A 10114-nucleotide genomic window follows, 5' to 3' on the forward strand; every position below is an offset into this window, starting at 1 on the left:
CCCACATACACACACCCATACACCCTACCAACCCCCTATAAGCCCCCCTATCCCTAAAAAAAAGGTAAGTTCAAATTTAATTTTTTTACCCTACCATCAAACCCCCCTTCCCCCCGAAAAACAAATTATTTAATTTTTTTTATAAAATCGACTTCAAATATCTAGTAAAAAATAAAAGATATTTCTCAAAAACATATTTCACTCAAAAATAAAAACACTAAAATATTTTTCTGGAAATTATTTTCTACTTACCAACCAAACATGAGAAAATAAATCAAATATCTACTTGTTTTCCAGGAAACCATTTTCTAAGAATATTTTCGATGAAAAACATTTCCTTCATACCAAACACACCCTTAGAATAAGTTTCTTTTTCTATCAGTCACTATCTACAAAGAGATGATTAACATTTTTCTATGTTGTATTCATGCAACAATAACAACTCTAAAATGTTACAATCCTGAACCTAGATATAACATTATTCAGACGCAATTTATTTTGTCTAAGAAATTTCATCTATAAGCATACTTTAAAATAAATCTCCTTGAAGCGTATATAATTAAGGATAGGAGAGGTTGTACCTTCATTTCTAAAGAATATTTATACTGAAAATTTTATGATTCTGTAAATTGTGTTTATATGTGTACGTTAAAGTCATTAATAAACAATGATATTTCAAAGAAAGACCATATTGGAAAGAAAGGTTGTCCTTAAGAAGGAATTTTTTTTGTAATTTTGATTCTTTTTTTACATGATTGAGATGTTTCATCACAAAGGAAGGTTCATTGATAAATGTAATCCAAGATATAAAATATTACATTTGCATTTAAAGAGAGTCTGTTGCGGAATTCCTTACTTTATTATTCTTCCGATTGAATTCCTATAGTGAGAGCAACATCCATCTTAGTTATTACTTATTTACTCTAAATTCTTCAGAATTCGCTTCCCTTACGTAAAGGTGAATCAAGAATGTTGAGTTTATGGTTATGAAGTTCTAAAACGATAACTTGTTTGTTTTAAAAGGTAACCTTTTCTAGAATCCAAATCTATAAACTCCATATTTGGGATCCACATCTATGTAGGCACAAATTTAATTGAAGAAAGTTGTAAAACCTTAAGAAGAAATAATTAAGATGGATGTTGATGTTGATGTTGTTATGGGAATTCACATGGAAGAAGAAATAATTACATAAATCCTCAACAAGCTCTCATTCGATTCAAGTGTGTTATGAAGTCTTGGATGATACTGGTCAATGAACCTAACTTCATTATGAAGCATCTCAATCATGCCAAGAATAACAAAAAATCTCAACAAAAAAAAAATTAATGAAAACCTTTCCATCCAATATGGTCTTTCAGAGTTGCTTTCAAAATTCTACACACATTACTTAAGTTCAAAAAAAAGTTCAAGTCACACAAAATAACTGAACTTCCTGATATAAAGAACATGAAGGGTGTATATCCTTAAGTTTAGGGCTAGCGTTTAAACATTGATGTAGCATAAGATTATTTAGATTGCTATAAGTTTGAATTGTAGATTCTAATCTTAATCTAACTAATGAAAGTAGGATCATGTAGTGAAAAGACCATCTCAAGTAGAAAAAGAAAAAGGAGTAAACAAAAAGAGTTATATGATTATTACACATAATACTATTCTTTAATATTTTAATGATATTCCCTATATTCCTAAGAAGTTTAATTTGTGAGGCAATGCACACCAATTAAGAAAATATTTCAGAACATACTATAAATCATAATTTCTACTATTATCCTTTGTGACATTTGAAATATAACTTTGTAAATGGTGAACTCATCTCATAGAAAACATATAAGAAAAGGGAACGTATGAAAAATATTTTAAAAATCTATCTTAAACTTTGAATAATTCAACTATTTTAAACAATGAAAAGAGATTTAAAAAATTCAGTTAATGTGAAATAAAATGAGTATCATGTTTCACTTTCTTTAATCAAATGACATTCCTTTTCCAAAAAAATAACTTATGTGCTTTTGGATATTAACTTCAAAAGTTGATTGTGATTTATTCATGAAAATATGCATAATTATAGGTCAATCCATTTTTAACCCAATATTGGTCACCTAGTTCCTTTTAAATTTTTACTTTAAGGGTAAGGGAAGATGAAATTGGGGGAGGTGATAACATAATGTGTTGGCATTTAGGACATTTAATAATCATATATTCACAAATTACAATATTATTATACCATGAATTTTTAAGTTATTGCTCTTGTGAGTGAAAAATATTTAAAAAAAGCAGTGAGGTATAGAGTAAGCTTGTTTTGTATTTTTATATCATATATTCATGCGACACTAACAACTTTAAAATGAGTTAATTCTGACATTATTCAGAGGCAATATTTTTTGCCAAGAAATCTCATAGAAGAAAGGATACTTAAATAAATCTCCTTGAACCATATATAATTCAAGGATAGGGGAGGTGGTACCTTTATTTCTATGGCCATCATATTCAGTAGAGAAAGAAAACATGTCATTATTGCTGAGATTCCAACTAAATTTAATATGCCTCCAATACCATTCCAGAAACTTTCTCTTACCTTTATATTATAAAAAAATATTGTACAATTATAATTTAATTATTTTTATTTCAGCTTAAAACAGATTACCAACAACATTTTCAATCCCATGTCACCATAAAATGATCACACATATCAAATTAACCCAAAGGCTACGCTTATGTAGAATTTGACCATAAAGACTTAAAAGAATACTTTCATAAAATGAACCAAAGATTTATATAAATGAATTTCACATAAGCATATCACTTGACATATCTAGATTTGTGTTACGGTTACACAAGATGGAAAACATTGTTTCAATTCTCTAGAGACGAAGGGTAAAATAATCTATCAGAAGTTGAAACGAAAACAATGATTACACATATTGTGATGCTACCTCCTATTATTTCTTAAGATGTAGATGATTTTAAAATAAATATTTTACTAAAGATTATTCGATACCTCTTTCAGAATGGAAAAAAGACTAGTTCTTATCTCTGTTACTCAATAATACATTTAGCTTCTTTTGAGGTTAAAAGGACTTTCTTGAACCTAAGGAGAAAATTAGAATTTAGAGAATTTAACATTATTTTAAATACAAATTTTTTTTTGATGGGATATGAGGATGTATATCAATTTTTTTTCATTTGTAAATTTTATTAAGGAACTATGTTGAATCGTTTGCAGAAGGTAGTTTATTTAACATGACTCTAGAATCTAAAAAAAAAATCAAGTCAGCTAAGAATAAAATCAAAACATGAACTACAAATAGTATTATATAAAGAAAAAGAAGATGGTGAATAGAAATCACTTACACCTTGCTAACTCGTTGATTTGCTTTTTTAAGAATCTATGGAGACGATTCAGGGTAAAAATGAATTTTGTCATCGTCACAGACGTCCTACTCTTTAGTTGTATGAGTTCGCTTTATCCCAGCCGGTGCAGATGGAAGGCGTAGAGTAAGATGTGATGTGACTAGTAGAAAACAACTATTGATATAAAATAAAAATAGGAATCTCGGGTTTCTTGAAAATTCTACTAACTTTGCTTAAAAAAAACATTTTAAAAACTCAATTCGCAAACTAGCCCCATGTCTTTATTTATTGGAGAAAAATACACCATTAATCATCTAAAGTTAAAAAATTGTAAATCTTTATACCTAGGTCTTAAATAGTGTTAAATATTTTCTACGGTCAAAACCTTAAAAGACAGTCTTAGATTGCGAATTAGTTTTTCCATCATCAAAGTTTAAATTACATGAGTTAAAATAAGAATAAATAAATTTATTCCATTCCAATATCTCGATTTTTCATCTTCAGACCCCCTTCTTCAGCAAAAAATTTCGGTCATTCATCAAATAATTACTCTGCAATAATAAAATAATTCTCTAGTTCATCTATTATATTACTGTTAGTCTCACCATTATTATTCAATTCTTTAGTCATGAGTAAACGACCACACACACACACACGAACGCACGCACGCACGCACACAAACACACACACACACACACACACCTCCACACACACAAGCGCGCATACACACACGCACACGCAGACATGCGCACACCCACAAAATGCATGCACACACGCGCACAAACACTCACACATGCGCACACACGTGCACGCACGTACACACTCTCACACACAGGCGCATACACACGCACACATGCACACAGGACACTTCCACACACGCACACACACATGCACACACACACACACACACATGCACAGACACACACTCACAAACACACACATGCACGCACACACGCATATGCATACACATACACACACACTTGCACACACACCCCACACACATACTCAAACACACACACACACACACCTACACACACGTAAACATATCCATGCATACACACGCACACACGCATGCGCGCGCATGCACAAACATACGCACACGCGCGCAAAAAGACACCCTCCCACACACCAACACATACGCACACACCCCTACACACACACACGTACGTGCGCATACACACTTGCACATACGCGTACACATGCGGGCGCACACACACATCTACGTAGACACGCACACAGGGATGCAGAAACATGCACACTTGTACACAAGCGCGCACACATGCACACACCTACAATCATGCACGTACACATACACATGCATACACAAGCATGCACACGCACACACACGAGCACACGCACGCATGCACACTTACACAAACATGCATAAATGCACACACACACACACATACACACACGCATATGCGTACATTCAAAAGGAATTGGTGTATAATTCGATGATTTTTGAGACACTCAATTCCTCGTTGGAGTTTTCTCTTCTTTTTTAAATACAAATGGTGCAAAAAGTTGTATTATTCCAGATGGTAACATTTCATTCAAAAGAAGTATCTTATATATGTTTGGTCAGTTAAGACAATTTAAGTAGATTAGATTCGGTAACTCGGGGTGTAAATTCCACATAAATTCAAAGAAAAATATCTTATTGTTATGGTTACTTTTGTGTGGGAATATTATATTAGAATGGGAGTATGATCCTAATTCCTATGAGGTAGGTGGTGTACTTGTGCATCTCGATAACTACCAAAACACTTCTAATTTGCTGAAAATTTGTATAGTTTTTCAAAAATAACACTCCGTCTATTTTTATGCACTTATTCAACAACGTATTAGCTAACTTTTAACCTAAAAAAATCATCTAATAGTAACTAACACCACAACAAAAATAACTTTTAGTGGCAATAGATAGACACATTAATAAAGAGTGTTAAACTCTTTACTGGCATAAGTTAAGTGTCATTAGATCCAATGTCACTAGAGCCTTTAGGAACATATAGAAAGAGTGTTAGTTACAATGAAAAATATATATTTAGCAGCAGTTATTACTAAATAGTCGCTAAATATCATTTTTTTATTTAGTGTAATCACATCCCTGAAGTCGTTTACCTGATAATTGATAATAGGCCAACCTCCAACTTTATCTGTATTAATCAATAGTTTGTCGGTATCACCCCTATTATCCAATGCATCTTTATAGTTGTTCTTAATGGTTTCTATGTTTTCCCTCAAAATATTTCCTACATAACATAATAATTTGAGATTATCTTTTGATAATATTTTGGAAAGATTGATATTGTTTAAAAGTATAGCTTCAGTAGATGAAGTCTAAGGCAAGAAACTTTCAATTCCATTTTATTTTATTTCATAGGCTCTTTTATTGAGACCAAATCATTTCTTCTTTCAAAAGAGTTCCCCCAATATCGTTACATATCACATAAGATGGGTACTCCTGATATAGTCTTGGGAATTATCAGTATATATAGTAGAGTACCGGAATCCATCTACAAAAGTAGAAGCATCCAAGAATAAGGATTTGTTCCCGGGCATTCTAAAAAAAAGGTTATTATACACCCCAACCCCATCCCATGAAAAACATATAGCACCGAAAAAGGAAAGAGCAAGATGGTGGTTTTTGGTTTTCCGAGCTAAGAGAAGGATTTAGGACTGGCGGATAGACTGAGTCCAGCACTATAGTATTTGCCTCTAAGATTCGAGGGGAGGGAAGATCTTTTGGAGACATGATGGGAATTGTCGGTGAATAAGGCGTTGCTTCGCTATGCACGAGACTTTTTGCAAAAAGATGAGGGGGAAACTCGGTAACATGTCGGAGAAGCGAAATATAAAAGATCACAAATGTAGATTGCGTCGGTTTAAACTGAGCCATCAGAATAGGGATGGTGCTAAGAAAGCAGTCTAATCTATATCTGTACAACGAAAAAAGCAAAGATATTTAGAATAAAGAATTTGTTAGGGCCGGGTAATTCTTCTTTATCGTTTGCCTTGCCTTTTTTGCTTAGGCACTATCTGTTCTTAAGTAAGGGTTCCCCTATCTCGAGGTTCGGTTTTTTAGCGGGTATTTGTTTAGTCATTTAGATAGTAATTGTTGTTTTTTTAGCAATTAATTACACACCTCATATGGATGTAGCTTTTAACCACTATCTAACTTACCGAATGAACGGACAATTTGATCTTGATCGAGCAATATAAGTCGCAATGAAGGACTATCGTCCCGCCGCCCGACGTTGCTGACCCCTATCGGGACCCTTTTCCTTTATTCGCTACAAGACTGGTCAGAAATTCGAGTTCGTTGCACTCACCCAAATCCATGTACTAATTCCACTTCCTCCTCGCGGTATGCTCTTTTTGAGCTCAGTTTATGATTCAATTTCCATGTATTTAGTTATTGAACCTCAAATTTTATGTTTTTATGTGATCACAACAACAAAAAGAAAGTCAGAATTTTTTATGGAAGCCTAGCAATATAAGCCCTTCTCGGGCCAGCCTAGAAAAAGCAGCGAACTCTAGAAGCTAGGTCATTGTTCACCTTTTTATAGGTATACTTTGGCCTTCCCTTACCATGGGAGGACGTTGTAGGAAAAAAATGTCTGTGATTGAACTAGTTGAGATCGTAGCATAGGAGACATGTAAGATGACCATCAACAGACAAAAGCCTCGAATTATTATTATTCAACTTTTATACTTCAATCAGGCATATATTCGCATATGAATTATACCAATTGAGTTGGAGATGCTACAATTGCTTCAGCAGGAGCTGATATCAATATTGGAAAGATCGTAAGTTCCTTGATTCATGCCGTGGCGCGAAATCGATTATTGGCAAAACAATTATTTGGTTATGCCATTTTGGGATTTTTTCTATCCAATGTTATTGCATCATTTGCCGATAAGAGGAAATAAGCAAATGTAGTAAGCAAGTAAGGAAGGGAAACGAGTCTTAGATGTCCCTCTCGGCCATATTGCCAGAATGATACAAATACAAAATCGGTGAAAACCTTTCCCGAATTACTGAACTACCTTTTATATGGTATTACGGAACCCTTGTTAGTGCTCCATTCGACATTCTTAGAATTAACCAAACAACCAAATTACCCTTATTATTCAAATAAAAAAAATATGTGTGCTCAGAAAATGCTAATAGAAAAGTTGAAAGACTTTCAAACTGGGAGTGATAATCCCGGATGATGCAAAAAAATTACTTTTAAATAAAATAGTATGAGTTGTAAAAGCCTAAAAGATATATAGAATCAGCTTTGTCCGGCCTCACATCTTCCCATCCTCTACTTAGTTGTCTCAATTACATCGATCTTGAACTACGTTCGGATTCATTAGAAAACCTAGTATATTATAATAAAATTGATATAAAACCCTTTGAGACCAAAATATACAGGGGGAAAACAACTTATAGTGTAGGTTGCTTGCAAGACTTTCGATAGCTAGATCGATCGAAAGTAATACCGATCTATATAGAAGGGTCTTTCCCTCCTATTCTTCTAGAGGTTGATTGCGACGATAACCTTAGCTTGCAAAAAGCGGTGACTATTTATGAATGGCAAAGATTGGAATACCAATCGACGAGATGAACCTACGAAAGAATTCAAATTCAGACTATGATGAGTGGCTACCTGAAAACAAACTTTCTTTTTTTCTTAAGTATCCCACCTATTCCTTAATGTTATCTTAGACACTAGGCAATAAAACGAAGTTAGTTCCTAATTACCACAGATTTTGCAGTACTTCTTCTACCCATCTTGATCGAAAGCCCGGGAATTGTGTGATTCTCTCTATCCCCGTACTTTCTCGCTTTTATGGAGTTGTATTCACTAGGGTATGAAGTTATCGTCCCTTGCCTGACAGTAGTTAAGGGAAAACAACTTGAGCTTTTCGCCAGCCATTGCGCACTAGCGCCTAGTATAGGGTTCCAAACCTACGCACCCCTATACTACAAGATTTATTTGAAGCCCCTACAACATGGGATATTTGAAGAATCCATTTTCTAACAAATCTTTCTATAATGTACGAGAATGTCTTTTAGCTTTGTTCATATGCTTGAGTGCGTCCCCTTTCTATTAGTTCATGAATTCTCTAGTTGATAGAGGATGTTTTTATACAAGTTGAGATCCAATATAGATCTTACGTCCAGTCCTCTTGGGTTGCAAGGGTGTTGTATTCTAGTCTTTTAAACTTTGTAGTAAATACAAGTTTTGAATATAGTTTCTATAACTACATTCTACTTTTTTTATTTCTCTTTTATTTTGATACCAAGCCCTACCAACAATATTTCTTAGACTCGTGTACATCTTCTCTTTAGCAGACGCTGTATTTTAGATAGTGTTGAGTTGTTGAGATGAACCTTCTAGATGAAGAGATAGAAACCTAAGAGTTTTTATCTTTGAAAAAAGCAGTAGAGATCCTAATTTTACAAGAATAAAGTTAAGGATAAACTGTAGCTTCCTTCTTGATTGCTCCCAGATCTTTATATCCTTGTTGATTAACTTCTTTCCTGATGGAATAAACATTGATTCAGTTCAACTAATTGTAGCCATTCTATCTTCCTTCAATCAAATAAACTTCTTTTTAATTGTCATATTTTTGTATTATCCAACAATTCACATCAGTAATATCATCATGGAGTGTATTACAAACTATGTACAAAAATTTGTTGCTTCCAATTGCACATGGAAGTGCACGTGGTCGTGCAAGTAATATGGTGACCCTAAAAGAGTCGGATTTTCTAACGTATGCTTACTAAATTATTAGTTCTAATTATTTATTTAAGAGAGACTTGCCCACAGTAATTTGTATTTATTGCTCTCTTTTCATCTGCATTTTTTTTCTTCGCATCCTTTTGTATCTAGGTTGAAACACAATTTCAGCTAAAGCCTTGTCTAGAACTGACCAATCCTCGTTATCCAGAATTGTAACCATTTAAGCCTTATATGATTTTAATAATGCATCAGGCTTGTAGTAATAAGAAAAATAGGGATGCATAGTTGTAATATTCTTGCTCATTAAAAAAAACAATTGTGTGTTCGCAAGGTATCTCGTCTAGTTGAAGTATTCCACAAGTACATACTTTACTCTCAATGCAAACAATGTATCTTCTTCTAGATTCATAAATTGAGATAATATATTTAAATTATGTAACAATTTGCAAACATTAAAAAAGTTATTGATATGTTACATGAAATGCCACTATTTTCTATTTTTTCATAGTTATGTTGGTCAAACAGCCAAATGATCCATATAAAATGCATTTACAACCAGTACCTCCTTAAATACCCTCCTCAATTTATCATTTGTAGTGGAGGTTCTGTTTTTACAGTTTCAATAACCAAATTGAATTCTATCCTTTTGGAAAAATATTAATATAAAGAACTAGTGTGCCTCAACAAGGCAGCAATTGATATATTCTGCAATGTTCGAGGTCACCATTCTACCTCTGCTTACTGTTGAATAAACTCTCAACCACTTCTCGTACCTAGCATCCTTAAGGTACTCCTTAACTCTATGATCAACCTTTTCCACCTTAGCCATTAATTTATCAAAATCCTCTTTTCGATAAGTCTTAGCCATACAGTAGAATTGATCATTTAGGGTAATTCTGATTCTCTTGAAATTTTTACGGATATTCTTCTAAAGATGCCACATGCATGTATAATGAGGTAAATTTGATACACTCTTCATAATACCTTAATTTATATCTCATACAAAACATATTTTTTCAGG

This window comes from Solanum pennellii, chromosome 4, assembly GCF_001406875.1.
Source record: "Solanum pennellii chromosome 4, SPENNV200".
NCBI lineage: Eukaryota > Viridiplantae > Streptophyta > Magnoliopsida > Solanales > Solanaceae > Solanum > Solanum pennellii.